The sequence below is a fragment of the Mesocricetus auratus genome, unplaced genomic scaffold, assembly GCF_017639785.1.
Source record: "Mesocricetus auratus isolate SY011 unplaced genomic scaffold, BCM_Maur_2.0 Super-Scaffold_100013, whole genome shotgun sequence".
NCBI classification, from domain to species: domain Eukaryota; kingdom Metazoa; phylum Chordata; class Mammalia; order Rodentia; family Cricetidae; genus Mesocricetus; species Mesocricetus auratus.
The window spans coordinates 73,161,091-73,177,726 of NW_024429196.1; the positions used below are offsets into that span (position 1 = coordinate 73,161,091).

A 16,636-nucleotide genomic window follows, 5' to 3' on the forward strand; every position below is an offset into this window, starting at 1 on the left:
ACCAAGCACCAAGCAGTGTTCCATCCCGGACAGTGGGGATGCTGTCCGTGGTGCTTCGCATCTATGTCTTGGTGAGTTCTGCCTGCAACAGCTGCGCTGTGTGTGTCGGGTATGTGCAGATTCAATCTTGTCATCCTCTAGATGACTGTGTGGAGAGGAGGGTGCGTGGGCTCTGCGACCTGAGTTCTCATGGTTTTTGACTCTCTCCAGGGTGATTCTGGAGCCAATGCCTGATGGATACCAGGGGGCAGCTGTGTGTCTTATTTCTTGGAAAGGTGACATGTCATAAAGTCTGTAACCCGTTTTATAACAACACAGAAGAATATATACATAGCCCTGTGTTATCAGGAAAAAAAATAGATTAAGACGTGAGAACCCAAGAATACTGCCAACAGGGTTTTTTTCCTTTTTAAAGAATATTTGACTTTCTTATAAATCTTTACAAAGCTACTTATTTTCTTGTCTGTTCTTAGCCTTGACCAGGCTTAGCCAGCCTGTGACTTTCCCCTCGAGCGAATGCTGGGCTCACCGACATCTGCCCTATTGCTTCTTGTTGAACTGGGAGTGTTTGCACACACTCAGCTTTTCCCTGGAGGGAGCAGTTGGTTCTTCATACCATGTAGATTCTTCTATATATTCTATATCAAGCAGATTCTTTTTTCTTTTTTGAGACAGGGTTTCTCTATATAACAGTCATGGCTGACCTAGAACTTGCTTTGTAGATCAGGCTGTCCTCGAACTCAGAGAACTGCCTGCCTCCAAGGCAAGTGCCACCACCACATGGCTACCATATAGATTCTATACCATGGTGTTCTCATAATACAGGACTTCTCATGATCCTGCACCCTGGTGGGAGAAATGTCAGATCTGCCATTGGTTGTTTCTGTCCATAGGTGGCAGAAGCGGAAGGGGCAAATCAACACCTTTGTTTCTCCCAGAGAATCTTCGCTGGTGCAGTGAGGTCAAAACTGAACCACATAGCACACTGAGTGTCATGGAAACGGAAACCCGGGAGAGCAAATCTTAGCTATTCTAGCCTCTACTAGAGGTAAACGGGGAGCAAGATTAGGAATTGGAGCTGGAGAAGCCAACAAAGAGATTTTGTTCTTAACCGTTTCAGACAATGTCTAAATGGACTTCTGAGCATATTTCCTTGGCAAAGCATCTACAGTGTTGAAGCAAAACCTGAAAACTGGGGCGGGAGAGTTGACTCAGCAGTTAACAGCATGTGTGGTTCTCCAGAGGACCCAAGTTCAGATCCCAGCATCCACGTCAGGCAGTTCATAACCGCCTGTAACTCCAGCTCCAGGGGATCTGAAGCCCTCTTCTGGCTTCATCTGGCATCCACAGACAGGTGCACATACCCCCCCACAGTCTCATATATATAAAGTATGGCTAAAAACAAAACACACCTGAAAAACAATCAAAAGCCACTGAATTTACGGCAGATTACAGCAGTAAAGTCCCCTTGTAAATATTCAACAAGCCACAGATCTACACAGCTCCACATCACACATGGGGCTAAAAAACTTCATTAACAAAAATCAGTAAGTGATGCTGCATGTCTTCAGAAAGTTTATAGTAGTAGTAACAGGTCTACAAAACATAGCCAGAATGTGAGAGAAACCCGATAGAAACAAACAAAATAGCCGACATTCTCTGTGGGCACAGAAAGCTGAGGACTCGGACATTTCGGGGTTTTGGTCCAACGGTAGAAGAAGACAGTACAGATGGCTAGAGTGGGCACCAGGAGAGCAGCGACCTGTTCATGCAACTGCTGGTGAGAGAGACCGTTTGCAAGTGACATTTAGATAGAAAATGAACAGGGAGCTCCTTATCACCGCAGCCCTCCAACCCTTCTGATGTCCTAAGCACAGCGCAAGGTCTGCACTGAGCTTTTCAGCTGGGCAGCTGACACAGTGCCTAGAGTTCCGTCCATCTGCTAGTACTTGTGATCCCCAGCCACACCAAACAAGGCAGGCATTACTTCTGACAGCAGATATGTACCTGGAAATCTCGGTGCTGGTGCATTACACGTGCTCGGCAGTCGTCTAGGAAGCCTGGTCCAACATTAAGAAAACTTGAGTTTGTGTGGAAACTTCCCAGGGCCACACGGAGTGGCTAGTGCCTGGCAGGACTGAAGCAAGTGAAGACCCGAAGGGGAAGGTGCCCCGTCAGGAAACAGGGAAGCAGCCTTGTGGCTGTCAGATTGCGTGTGCTCACACACCGTCATCTGCACTTCAAAACAAATTCAACGAGAGAAAAAAATCCCTCACCTCTCCTTTTTTGGTCACTTCAACTTTTCTCTGGTGGCGTTAAGAACGTCTTTTCTTCCATGACACACTAGGAAAGGCACTTTTGGAGCTGCGGCGACGTTATAAATGACTCCCCCACAACTGTTTTTTATTTCCATTTTGTTTCACTGACTGAGAATGTAAATTGAACTCCAGAGCTATTGTGCTTTGTTCTGCCTCTCTTGTGTGGAAATGTGTTCCGAATTAAAGTCTGCGGGTAAACCAGAGGAGTCCTGAATGTAGCCCTGCAGCTTTTGAACGGCCCCCAGAGCCAAGAAAAGACAGAGCGCGATTTTATGGGCCCCAGATGGTGTGGTGGGTGTCGCGGATGTCTTTATGTGGGGAGGTCAAGGGTTCAGGTTCCATCTGGAGGGGACACGGAGGGAGCCCTTCACATCTAGGGACGAGAGATGGGTGCTTGAGCAGGAAATGCAACCACCTGCAGGCTCAGCATGCTGCTTTCCTGGCCCAGCCTTGAATTCCCAGCATGCAGCTGTGGGAGAAGAGGTTGAGAGGCTGGGAACAAAGGAAAAAGCCTCCTGCTGCCACCTTCAGTCTCCAGACACTGTGCAGTGAAGATTCTTGAACCAGCTTTTCTCTTGTTTGCTCTCGGGGGTCAGTATGGTTTCTCTTTAACTCATTCCTGAAGCAAGTAGAGCTGATTTCACATCAGGCCCATGGGGAATGCTGACTTTTTGACATTGGGATATGATGTTGTCAAGATCAAGTTGGAGAGCCATGTAATTGAGTAATAAAGTTTTTAAAAAGTAGCAAAAACAAGCAACTCATAGTACTCTACATATCTTTATGATTGGGGGCCATATTTATGGCTATGTCTGGTTGCATGCGGCTGCTGGAGGGTGTGGGTGAGGTAGGTGTGGGTGAGGTAGGGGTGGGTGAGGTAGAGGCGGGGAAAAGTTGGACATGGTTGCTTAGGCCATCAAGACACAGCGGTCCTTAGAGATGAGGTTGCTAAGTTGGACATGGCTGCTTAGGCCATCAAGACACAGCGGTCCTTAGAGAGGAGGTTGCTAAGACCAGTCTGTGTTGAGTAAATGCTTCCTGGTGACATGGTTTGATTTCACTGAGTAACACTGATGTGGCAAAGGTGAAATGAATAGCTTTGTGGCCACACTTAATTCATTCCTCCTCCTCCCCCTCCTCCCTCTTCTTCTGCCCTAGCCTCTAACTCAGGGTGCTAGATTTAATCATTTATTTTAGGTTTTCCAAGACAGAGTTTCTCTATGTAGTCCTGGCTGTCTTGGAGCTTGTACTGTAGACCAGGCTGACCTTGAACTCAGGGATCTGCCTGCCTCTGCCTCCTGAGTTCTGGAATTAAAGGTGTGCATCACCACTTCCCATCAAATTTTAGTGATTTTTTTCTGCTAGTGGTAGCATTTGAATCCAGGGCCTTATGCAGTCAAGATACACTTCCACTACACTCTGTCTCCAGCTTTTGAGTGCCACATGCCAGAAAGGGCTCTAGCAGGCCTGAACATGCTAAACACGCAGCCAGATTTGGCCGTGTGTGGGTCTGCTACAGCACCTTCAATGCCTGGCTCGTTTTTTTCCTTTCTTTAATTTGGAGGCCCATCAGTGGATAAAACAGTTGCTGAGCGATCCTGAAGACCAGAGTTTGGATCCCCAGGACCTATATAAATGCCAAGTAGGCATAGCAGCCATTTACAATCCCAGCCCACACTAAACACAGACTATGGGGCAAGTTGGCTAACTAAACCAGATGAGTTATTGAGACCCATGTCCAAGTGAAACTGTATATCAATATAACATGAAGAGAGATAAAGGAAAATACCTACAGCAATCTCTGGTCTCTATATGTGTGGGCACGCACATGTACACACACTCACATACATATGGATGTATATATGTGCACACACCATACATACGTATAGACACATATGCCTAAAAGTTCACTGGATACAGCGGCACACATGCAATCTCAGTACCTGGGAGATTAACACAGGATTGGAGTTTGAGTCTGGCCCGGGCTATATGGGGAGATCCCATCTCAGAAAACAAACACCCTAGCATGGTGGTAAATGCCAGAAATTTCAGCACTTGGTAGGCAGAGGCAGGAGGATCAATTCAAGGTCTACAAGTTTGAGGCCAGCCTGACCAGACTGATCTACATATTAAGTCCCAATCTAGCCAGAGCTACATAGTAAGATAATGACACAAACAATCAAAAAACTGCCTTGCTTGGTGTAGAGCACACATCAACCTAAATGCACCATCATAACCATTTTTAAAAGATTTATATTATTTTCAGTCACATGAATGTGTCTCTCTGTGAGTGTGTGTACCTGAGTGTGGTGCTTTGGAGGCCTTGGAGTTGGAGTCACACGGGGTCGTGAGAAGCTGGATATGGGTCTGGGAAATGAACTCTGGTCCTCTGTAAGAATATCAAGCACTCTTAGCTGATGAGCCATCTTTCCAGGCCCAAAGTATTGCCAGTGCACCCTCAAATGGATGGCTAGAGGATTTCTTCTTCTTCTGGTGTGACCAGGAATCGAATCTAGAACGTCACACATGCTGGCCAAGTGTTCTACTACTAAGCTACATGTCTCAGTGGTCATTTTAAGTGTTTTAAACGAAAAGGTTGAGCAGTGTTAGCCTTCACTACAACACACAGCCCTGGCAATCCTTTTGTTGTTGTTGTTGTTTTAAATGGGGCTTGTCTTGAATGTGGTCTGTTTATATAGCTCAGGCTGGATCTGAACTCTGGAGCCTCCTTTCTCTGTCTCCCGCATGCTGGGATTACAGGATGTACCCTCGGACACTCTTACCTCACACTCTGGCAGATTGTTACAAATATTTATTACTTTTAGGTCATGTCTGGGTGAGTGTGTTGGGTGAGTGTGTGGGTGTGAGTGAGTGTGTGAGTGCAGATGCCCTTGGAGGCCAAAGGCATGAACCCTTCCTAGTCAGGCAGTTGTGAGCACCGTCACCACAAAGTACAGAGACTGAACCAGGTCCACTGGAAGAGCAGCCGCTGCTCTTAACCACTGAGCCATCCTTCCAGCCCACTTTTGCAGACTTCCAGCGGTGGGTTAAACTGAGATGCGTTCCTCAGGGAAAGAAATATTTGCCCTTCTTTCACTTAGGCTCATGTTTTATGATCCTGTAAATTAAGCTGACAGTAAAGCAGATAACAAGAGAAAACCAGCTAATTAGAGTTTGTGTTTGCACATACATGGGGGAGGGGGAGGCACCGAGCCAGAGAATCTTGCAGACAGTTTAGAACTGGGGCTTGTTTCTCATCATAATCCAAACTAGTAGATTATAGAGCAACCACCAGACAGAGGTTTCAAGAGACAGCAGCAGGTTGTGAGAGGTAGATGGATGGGAGAGTGGAAAAGGAGAGGACTTGCTGGCTGTCACGTAGGACCCTGGGGCCTCCCCAGGACCACGGGTGTGTTGGAGATTAGTACCAGCTCTGTGGTTCCCACTCAGAGGAACGAGGCAATGAAAATACTTTTCTATTTGTTTCCTCTTGTATGGGGGTGTGGGTGGGTGTGGGTGGGCGTGTGTACCTTTACCCATCCAAGTCCTGCCTTGAGGAACGGGATGAAGACAAAGCATTTCCCTGTGTCCACCCTTTCATAGTTGCCTGTGGCTCAGAATGGTCCTAATGCAAAGACGGCAGATGCTGGCCAGTGTGCTCCAGCCTTTAGCCATGGTGTGGAGTTCTCTGCCCTCACTCTGCCTATGCGAGGGAAGGGAAAGCATTTCCTACATGTGTTGGGTGAATTCCATGGCATCACAGCCCTGGATACACTTTAGAAATAACAAGTTGTCCAGGAGATAACTGCCTATTCCTCCACCATCCTGAGATGGGAGGAGATGAATAAACTTGGAGAAAGAAGAGTGGGTCCCCATTCCATGTGACCATTAAGGTGGGGGTCAGCCTCCTGGTGACTGGGTGGGTGTCAGCTCTAGTCTCCTATCCTGGATCCAAGTTGGTCCTCTGTGATTGCTGGGATTCCCAAGGCAGGGGTGTATGATGACGGAGTCCGTTGGTGGAGTTTCCTTAGGCTGATGGCGAGTTAGTTCCTGCATGGATTCTTCCCCAAGTACCCTTAGTGGAAACTCCAAAGTGTTGAAATGTGGGGTGGCCTTTCCTTATTTCCTTCCAAGACAGTTCAGCCAACTAGCCCAAAGATGTTTCTTTACATTTCTGCTTAAGTCAAGGGTAGCCTCTGGCCAGCATGAGGCAGCTCTTGTTACCTGAGCCCGTGTCTCCTTGTGTTTTACAGAGCAAATATACTCCTCCCTCTGCTGTGGTTTCTATGAGGAGCAACAACCAGATCACTGATGAGTGGTGACAAATGGACGGCAGCTGCTTGGATTTAGACCTGAAGCTTGGGGGGGGCCCATCTTCTACGTAGCCATTGCTTCGTCCCTAATGTACCTGTAGACACCAAACCTCATGTGAACGTGGGGACCAAGTCTCATGAATACACAATGGATTCCCTGCCAGGGACTTAATGTCCCACATCACCCTACCCTATTCCATTTTCTTATTTGGAAACAATGCTGGGTCATGAGCTGGGGGATCGCTCAGCCAGGACAGTGCTTCAGCCAGTCTAGCCTACTTGCCAATGAGAGGCCCTGTCTGAAAATACAAGTAGATCGCACCTCTCTGAAAATATAGCTGGGGCTGCTCTCTCGTTTCCATGTACGGCTGCCCACACACACATGTGTCCAACACAGACACACACACACACACATACACACACACAAACACACACACACACACACACAGCCCCGGATTATTACACCAACAAGAAGGTTAAACACACAGAACAGAGAGTCCCAAAATTCCTGCTTCCTCAGTGCTGGCAGCTTGTGTAACAGAGCCCTAAGCACAAGTCCCTGGGACCAATGCGATGCTGCTAACGAGCCACAGACCTGATCAGAGCTTTGACACTACTCCTGCTGTCTGTCCAGGGTCATCTGATCAGAGCTTTGACACTACTCCTGCTGTCTGTCCAGGGTCACCTGATCAGAGCTTTGACACTACTCCTGCTGTCTGTCCAGGGTCATCTGATCAGAGCTTTGACACTACTCCTGCTGTCTGTCCAGGGTCACCTGATCAGAGCTTTGACACTACTCCTGCTGTCTGTCCAGGGTCACCTGATCAGAGCTTTGACACTACTCCTGCTGTCTGTCCAGGGTCACCTGATCAGAGCTTTGACACTACTCCTGCTGTCTGTCCAGGGTCACCTGATCAGAGCTTTGACACTACTCCTGCTGTCTGTCCAGGGTCACCTGATCAGAGCTTTGACACTACTCCTGCTGTCTGTCCAGGGTCACCTGATCAGAGCTTTGACACTACTCCTGCTGTCTGTCCAGGGTCACCTGATCAGAGCTTTGACACTACTCCTGCTGTCTGTCCAGGGTCACCTGTGACCTTCCACCTCCTTAGTCTGCTCCAGTCTGAGACAGGTCCTCTGTCCTTCCTCACCTGCCTCCCCAACAGTGGCCTAGGTGCACATTAAAAGTACAGTGGTCAGTTCTTCCTGTGGGATGTCCCTGAATGACGCTCCTTTGATGTTTCCTTCAGTTACGTTGGGGTCCAGCCAGAACAGTAAATACTACCATGAGCATTAGCATTACTGTCCCATAGACATCTGTGTTTCTTGGTCCTGTCAAGGGGCCGGTGGCTCCTGCAGAGTTTCCCACTCTATGGTATAATCAGGGAGACATTTGTTCAGAAACACAAGCATCCTGTTCCTTGCCAGGTTCCCTGTAGATGTTAGTCTCCATGCAGGAGTCATCATTGACCTAAGTGCCTAATGGGACCTTTCTCTCCCCACCCTGGGTCTATTTTAATAATCGAGTTGGCTTGTAAGAGAGCATTCCTCCTTCTTTTCCCGGATTATTTATTCATTCATCCAGTCTTTAGCTTGTGTCTGCTTGAACCCACTGGTGTCACCTTACTGTTCCTGTCACTACTCATTCGTGACTCTGATGGCCTTGGCTGCCCCTCGGGACTGAAGCCTCGCTGCTCTTCTTCAGGGTGGCACTGTGACTCAGCTGCACCTCCCATGTACCTTTTCAGACATCGTCTGCCACCCACTGGGGATTTCGCGGGAAAGACACTGTATTTACCCCCAGGATCTTTTTTTTTAAAGCTAATGTATTTCTTTATTGACTCTTTGGGAATTTCACATCATGCACCCTAATTCCGGTCACCTCCAGTCTGTCCATATCTTCCCCTCGCCCCTGAAACACCTCCCAAAAGAAAATTTAAAAACATCAAAACAAAGCAAAATGAAGCAAGCAAACAAGCAAACAAGCAAAAACAAGAAGCAACGCGCTCCCCTCCCAAACCTCATGTCTTCCCCTTCTTTCCTGCCTGCCTAACACCTGTTCATTCCCCTGGTGGCATTGGGAGCGGAGTGTCACATATTATATGCTTTTGTCTAATCATTACAACGAGTAACTGGTCTGGTTCAAGGCCTCTGGCTTCTGGTACACCATCCTCATTGGATCCTCACTGATATCTTCTGGGATATCCCGTGGCCACACTTAGTCATGGAGATCCTGCCAGTGTGGATCCACAGGACCAGAAACTTCATGGGCTCCAGCAGGTCCTAGATGGGGTAGATGTCAGGTTGGGCTAACTCAAGGCCTGACTGTGGGCCTGGATGGAAGTTGACCTGGTCAGTCCAGACCACTGGGGCCACGTGTCTCAGGTGAGGATCCCCTATGCCCATGCCACCAGGGTCTTCCTGGCCTGTGGTGAGGTTGGGCCATCTCTCCCGACCGCAGGAACAGCTGTCCCGTGAGGGTCTGTAGTGCCCAGTGAGAGGCAGAGTCAGGGAAGGGCAGAGTGGATCAGCATAGTACTTTATCACACATGATTCCTATGCTCCTTGAGGTGACAGAGTCCATAAATATCAACAGATCCCAGCTGCAGCCAGACCACGGACCCAAACATGGCCCTGTGCAGTAGCCTGGGCCTTGATGTCACCATGGCCCTGGGTGGCAGCACAGACCTCTCAGATCTGTATGGCCAGGGCTGCAGCATAGGCTCCAGACTTCAACAAGACCACAGGCTGTGGCCCAGACAACTGGCCTTCATATGGACCCTGGTGACAACGTGGGCCAGAGACTTCAACACAGACCCCGGTTGTAGTAGGATCACGGACCCAGGCATGGTCCTCGGCAGTAGCCAGGGTCTGGATGTCATCATGGCCCCAGGTGGCAGCAAAGGCCATCCAGATCTGCTTGACCGCAGTGACAGAGTGACCCTAGGACACCAATAGGGCCTAAGGTGGCAGGCCAGACCCCTGGAACCAGCATGGCCCTCAATTTACCCCAGTATGCTAATACCCATATATTGTAACTAAGTGATCTTATTTACATATTGAGTCTGTGAATGGGTGTTCGTTTGTGTGTATGGTAAAGTCAGAGATTGCCCTTTCCCGGCATTCCTCAGGAGCCACTCGCTTTTTTTTTTTTTTTTTGAAACTCAGCGATCCACCTGCCTTTCTGCCTCCCTAGTGCTGGTTCTAAAGGTGGGCAACCCCAGCACCTACCATCTGCTTTTAAATCCTTAAACATTTTTTATTGAGAATTCCATAAATAGATTTTCATCCTGTCCACCCTTCCCCTAAGAGCACACACGTTCCCTTCAGGCTGAGCACTCTGCTGCCTCTCTGTAGTCTGGTCAGCATTTTATCCGAGTGCTGGGGATCTGAACTCGGGCCCTCACAATTGCACATTAAGCATCAACTGACCACCTCGTCAGTTGAAGGAGAGGCCTCCTCCTTCCTCAGCCTCCCCCCAAGTCATGTTTCACATGGTGAAAATCTTGCTTTGCTAGGTAGACACAGTGTGGTCCCTACTCCGGCAGCAAACGCACATAGTGGCCTCCCCTTGGGCACTCATTCACATGTGTTTTTACACTGGGATGGTGTTAGGTAAATTATTTTGATAGCTTGTAAAATATACAGAATTTATTCATCGTTCTTCTTTGGAAAACAGCATCACAAGGAAAACAGGATCTGTTAAAATTTGCCCAGTGCAGTAAAGAATTTTAATTTACTTATGTTTGGCTTTGAGAAACAGAGTTGCTTAAACAAACTCCCTCAGGACCTCAGCAGGTCGTGGGCCAAGTGCTGAATTAGATTAACCAACTCTTGTCTCCTTACCTAAGTGCAACCGGGCAGGACTATTAACTCCCCATTAAAACATTTGTTCACCATATTTCATTAAAACCTGGAATGGAGCTCTAACCAAAATCGATTTAATTCAGAAAGCTACTTTAAAACTTTTTTTAAAAAAGATACATTTTTAGTAAGGTGTTGGTGACACATACCTTAATCTCAGCACTGGGAAGGCAGAGGCAGGCAGATCTCTGAGATTAAGGCCAGTCTGGTCTGCAGAGAGTTCCAAGACAGCCATGGCTACACAGAGAAGTTGTGTCTTAGAAAACCAACAATCAAAACCCAAAACCAACCAACCAAAACATTTTCAGTGCATGTGTTTTTATATAAATGTATGTGTACCTCATGTGTGCCAGGTGACCAAAAAGGCAAGAAGATGGCATTGGGTCCCCTGGAACTTGAGTTACAAGCAGTTGTGAGCCACCAAGTGGGTACCAGGAACCTGGGGCTTCTGTAAGAACAGCAGGTGCTCTAACCACTGAACTATCATTTCTGATAGAAGTAAACCAGGATGGAAGAAGAGAACTGATGCCTCACGTTGTCCTCCCTACCACACACATGCACAAACACACACGATAACTACATCAATGTAAAAAGTGTTTAAAGAAATAAGCCTTCAAAGTTTTGTTCTTCCAAAAAAGCTGGGAGAAAGCCCCTCAGACTTAATTCTAGTTGACATGCAGTGAACGTGGTGGCCGTAACTATTTGTCCTGTTCCTCAGAGACTGACAAGGGTGGAGAAAAGGCCTCTCCAGAGACTAGGGAAGGGACTTCTGTGAGACGATCCTGCTCTGATTCCAGGCCCTCAGAGATTTTAGCTGTGTGGAAGGAAGGCTCCGTTCCAGGTTCCAGAATTAGTGCCTGTGACTGTGACCCTTGCCACACTGAGAAGCCTCAGAGCCAGGCCTGCCAGCCCTGACGCTTTGCTCCCTGCTCCCATAGGCCCGTGGTGCTCGAGAGTCTCCACTGTCACCCAGAGACTTCAGATGGTCCCCGAGGTAAGCAGGCACAGACTCGAGGTCAAGGGATTGCTATTTGGGGAGAGCAGAGGTTACAGAACTAAGTAAGCAGAACCTTTTCCTCAAAGGAAGGGCGTGGAGGATGGCCGGGGGTGGGGGAGTGGGGGTGGGTGGAGGGATAGGTGGATGACTTATGTTCCCTGACAAAAACTCTGATTGCAGAATAATGGGCTCCAAGCACACATGAGCAGAGCATCATGTTCAGGTGCCTGTGCTACAGATTAAGGGAGGTCGGTGACCCTGCCCTGTGCAGTGGTGGGCGAGAGTCATGGGGATGGGGACTCACCACCTGCTTACCTGCCTAACAGAAGGAAAACACACCTGTGCAACTCCTGCAGGGCAGGATCACTGGGAAAATGAATCCAAAGCAAAACAACAACAAAACCCTGCGTCTTAGAGTGTCTGTTGCTATGATAAATCACACGACCGACCGTCAGCAACTTGGGGAACAAAGGCTTTGTTTCCTCTTACAATTCTCAGGTCGCTTGGGGGCTGCTTTATCTATTGGTTTGTTTATATGATTTCTGCAGAGTTGAACCCAGGGCTTTACAACATGCCACACAAGCTCTCCACCACTGTGCCATGATCCCCAGTCCCCAGACAATTGTGATTTAACTGACATTTTAAAGTTGTATTCTCATTTTTTTAAATTTATGTGTTTATGCCACCATGATGTGTTGGTGCCCACAGAGGCCAGAAGAGGGCATCAGATCCTCTGTAGCTGTGGTTATGTGTTTGGGGGGGTCCAAAGTGGGTGCTGGAGTGTACCTAGCGCATTCCAAGGAGACTTCTTAGGCACAGCTGTGAACGCAAGGCCTCCACAGGACTGAACCCCTGTTGTTCATTGTGGAGTGTCGCTATCAACTGACCCCTCCATGTGCCTCCCTTCCTGGCTTCCCCCAAAGGAGTTTCCCAGAGTGTTTTCCTGCAGATCCCATTTTCTTGACTCTGCTTATGAGGAAGCTCAAGCTGAGACACAAGGCAATTGGCGTAAATTCAGCTAGATGCCCCTGGAGGGGAGGTCTTACTATCTTGCAGTGCTAGGACTTAGGGTCCACCAGCTGGGTGGGGGCTTCCCTGGGAGTCAGTAACTGTGCCACGCAGAGGAGGAGCCGGGGAGACTCGAGGGCTCTTGTAGGCGGATCTCATCTTCCAGTGGCCCTTCCCTAGCCCCTGCTTCTCCCCTTTGGATTGTTGGGTAGTTGAGGAAAAGGCGGGAAATTGAACAAAGGGAGACCCAAACAAGGTCTGACTGTTGGAGTTGAGGGGAGTTACTTTCTTTGTCTCAGTTTCCCTACCTTTAATAGGATTTTGTGGAGTTTAAATGGGATGTGATTTATCAGACAGTTTGAGACATTACCCTATGGGTATATACTCTATAAAAATACCCCATGGGTCTTAGAAAGGGCAGAGGACTCCGCTGGGTCCCCTAACACGTATGGGTGAGAATCTACACAAGCTGCCTGTCTTGTACCCTCTCTCTCCCTTGAGAGTTTTCACAGCATCCTTCATGAATAGGAAAGCCCTTGTAAACTTCCCCAGCTGTCTTCTGGAAGAAGCGGCCATTAGAGACCATCTCTGAGACAATGTGAGGGAAGGCTGTGGACTCCTCGGGTGTGACAGGCTCTCCTGAAAAGTGAGCATCTTTACAATGAGAAAGCAGGGAGTGGCTACAGCTGACTGTGTGGAGGGGCCGACTTCAGACTCTCAGCTGGGGGCGGGATGGATGGAGAGACTCCGTTGATCTCTTGACCACAGGAGGAGGCAAGGGACGAGGGACGTCCCTTAGGTGCCACCTAAGCTCACTGCGCCAGGTTATCATCCAGTGACTCTTCACTCATTTGATAAGTATTTGTAGAGTAGTCTGTTTCGTGCCATTTGTCATCCTCAGGGAATAAACGGGATACTGACAAGATGCTAGTGGTGAAACTTGTGTGACAGGAAGGCCAGGACTGCAGAAGCAAGGTAAGAGGTGGAGTCCAAACACCGAGCAGCTAGCTGAACAGCAGGGTCACAACTAACACATTAACAATTAGAACCCATACAGAGTTCCCCAAACATGTCAGGACACAAGGTCTGCCACAGCAGCACTCTCATAGGGGTGGGTAACAGAACCACAACCTGGCTTCAAGTAATCAAGTCCAGACGCTGTTGCCCAAAAAAGGGCTCTGCACTGTTCACAACCATGACCCAGATCCTATTTCAAAAGTGTCAAATCAAAGCCGCCCCACCAAAACCCAGTTCTTAATGACTCCCTTATGCAGTTCTCATCTTGAACACAAACGTGGGGTGTCCTTTGCGGGGTAGAGTTCAGACTTGGGAACACAAACCCTACACAGTTTGAGCCTTTGTGGCAGTGCACGGTGGGCTATTGCCGCCTCACTTCAACGTTTGCATTGGAAAAGCCGTGTCTCAGAGTCATCGTAGCATTTACAGAGGAAAAGGAATGAGAGTTGAGGACATTTAGTGAGAATCTGGACATGTAGGTGTATCAAAACCCCACTGAGGTTCTGTCACTGTACGCCAGGGCCATTAAGAGCAAGGGTTAAAGTCTTATCATGTGGCATGTGGAATCCTGTTGTCTTTTCTGAGGGACATTCCAGTTAGGGGACTTCAAGTTAATCAGCTAGACGGAGACAGACAGACAGATAGGCAGCTGGGGAGGTAGACTGTGAGATGGGGTACACAGAGGGACAAATGCCATTAACTTTTGGATAACAGCAGTTTCCCACGTTCACGTCACCAGTTCAACATGACTGTTTCTCACAAAGATGCTACTTACAGCCTTGGGAGGTGCTTACTCAAGACTTCAGGGACATGGGGTCTGTGTTGGGGGAAGTCCTGTGCATTTGTCAATAAAGTACTGTTGAGCCAATAGGAAACCTAGATAGGAGGGACTAGGAGTCGAGGAGAACTCTGGGAAGGAGAAACACAGGAGAGTCAACATGTAACGCCATGGGGGTAGGAAGCCCGGAACTATTCTCTGGTAAGAGACATACTTAGATTAACAATTATGGGGTAATTACTTAAAGCAGAGCTAGCCAGTAAGAAACAAACAAGGCCAACAGCTTCATAATTAATACAGCGTCTTGTGTGTTATTTGGGGACTACATCGCGGCAGAGCCCAGGCGACTGGCGGGTGATAAACCAAAGTGGCTAGCAAGGAAGGGCTTCTCTCAAGGAAAAAGCTTCTCTTTAACAGGTCTGCCTGCTGAAAGCTTTAAGGTTCTGACATTCTCGCATATGAACACCACCCAGTTCATTAATTCAGTTCACAGATACTAGAGTTGACTCTGCACCGAGGACAGAAGAAACTTGGTTCATGACATGGAAATGGCTAGTTCATGATGTAAGGACCATTCACGCCTTGGAAACCAGCACAAGGCCAGAACCACCATCCAACAGGAGAACAAAGACCTGTTCCATCAAAGTCCTCTGTTCTGGGAAAGTCCCTAAATGGACTGACCTTGCTTCTGAATTCAGCTTCTGACGGACTGTTCTTGCTGACTGAGGTGTGTCAACCCAGGATGTGTTGTTGTTCTTAGAACCCCATCCCGAGGAAGACTGGGGGACTTCTGGCCAATAAAGGACTCTCTGTTGGCTTGAACCCGTGTCTGAGTGGTCTTCTCTGGTGGACACCCCACACCAATTCTGGGTTACGGCCTGAGTCGGAAGAGCTCCATCGGAGTGTGCACACCCCACCTGCCCCCTTTCCTGTACTGCCTGTGTATCTGTACTTGCTTCACTTCCATGCCACCCCTAGTCAGGGTTCCAGACCCAAGCCAGGCAGGACACGGTACCCGAAGACAGGCCAGCTTGCTTTGCCACACACTACTACTTCTGGCCAAGGAACTCACTTCACAGCCAAAGAAACGAGGCAGGAGCCACGGAGGGCGCTGTTAGCTGGCTGCTGCTCAGTTAGCTTTCTTAGGTAATTCAGAACAATCCACCCAAGGAAGGGGGCTGTCCACAGTAGCGGGGGCCTCTCCTACATCAATTAACAACTAAGTCTGCCTTCTGCTAGACATGGCACACAGACCAGGCCAGTTTGATCTAAGCAATAACTAGATGAAGATTTTCTTCTCAGATAATTCTAGATTATGGCCACTTGACATTTAAAACTACCCCGCCTGCTTGCCTGCAGGCATCCTACCACTTGGGATGCTGAGGCCAGAGGATCACAGCTGAGAGTCCTCTGAACTACAGATGAGACCTCATATGAACAAGCAGAACAAAAATAAACAAATGAACCTCCTGAAGAATCCCTGGGCTCCTAGAAGGCAGACCAACAAGAACGCTTAGAATCCAGGTGAAACAAGGATTCCCATGCTTTCCTTGGTCCCACAAAGGACCTCAAACTGGATGTCAAAGAGGCCTGAAACCCCTGACAGACACAGAGGAGGAGAAGGCAAAAACCACATGGGAAGCTCTCCCCAGCCCCAAAACGGGGCACAAGTGAAGTGGCCTCCTTTGCCTTCAAATTCCTGCTGGACTGACCACCCGCTCTCCAGAACTGGGCAACGGGCTGTTGGGCCAGCCATCCACAGAGACAGTATCAACAAAGTGTACTGCGGTCCTGCTTTGAGTCTAATTGCCTGGGGGATGTAGACCCATGGCTTTAGTTCCTCCCATCTGCTGTGGCAGAAGGTTGCCTTGCCACATAGCAGCTGGGACAGAGAAACAACTTCTGGTCTTCCGGAAAGCAACAGCAGAGACCCAGGAAGAGCCCTAGAAATGCCAGAGAAAGTAGGCCAGTGAGCAGTATCCCAGAGCGGGAAAACACCACTGGTGTTAGAAGCATGGGACCCAGATGCAGGTCAGAAGCTGCCTCCTCTCTAGAGTGTGAGTCTCTGCTTACACGGGAGACTGAAATCCCACCAAGAGTCCCAGAGCACAATAGCCAACATGTCCAGGATACAATGAAAGCCACCGGTCCTATGAATACCTAGGGAAACGGAAAACAACAACAAAAATCTATCCATGCACTGAAATGAATCACGTGGACATCATTTCACAAAGACTGAAAGGGTCACAGGAAGAATGTTTCAACAGACTCCCTTGAGACAAATGAAAACCAGCCTCAGCCCAGCTCTCAGCAAAGAAACAGACACTGTAAAATATGGAAA

At 48.5% G+C, this 16,636-nt stretch overlaps 1 long non-coding RNA gene across 1 annotated transcript; it reads left to right on the forward strand.

Annotated features, from left to right (window-relative positions):
- The first annotated feature begins 11,400 nt into the window (after positions 1-11,400).
- Positions 11,401-15,084, forward strand: LOC121143779. Its single transcript, XR_005881103.1, has 3 exons — positions 11,401-11,489; positions 13,402-13,475; positions 14,782-15,084. It is a non-coding gene; the product is annotated as an uncharacterized LOC121143779 (long non-coding RNA).
- The last annotated feature ends 1,552 nt before the right edge of the window (positions 15,085-16,636 follow it).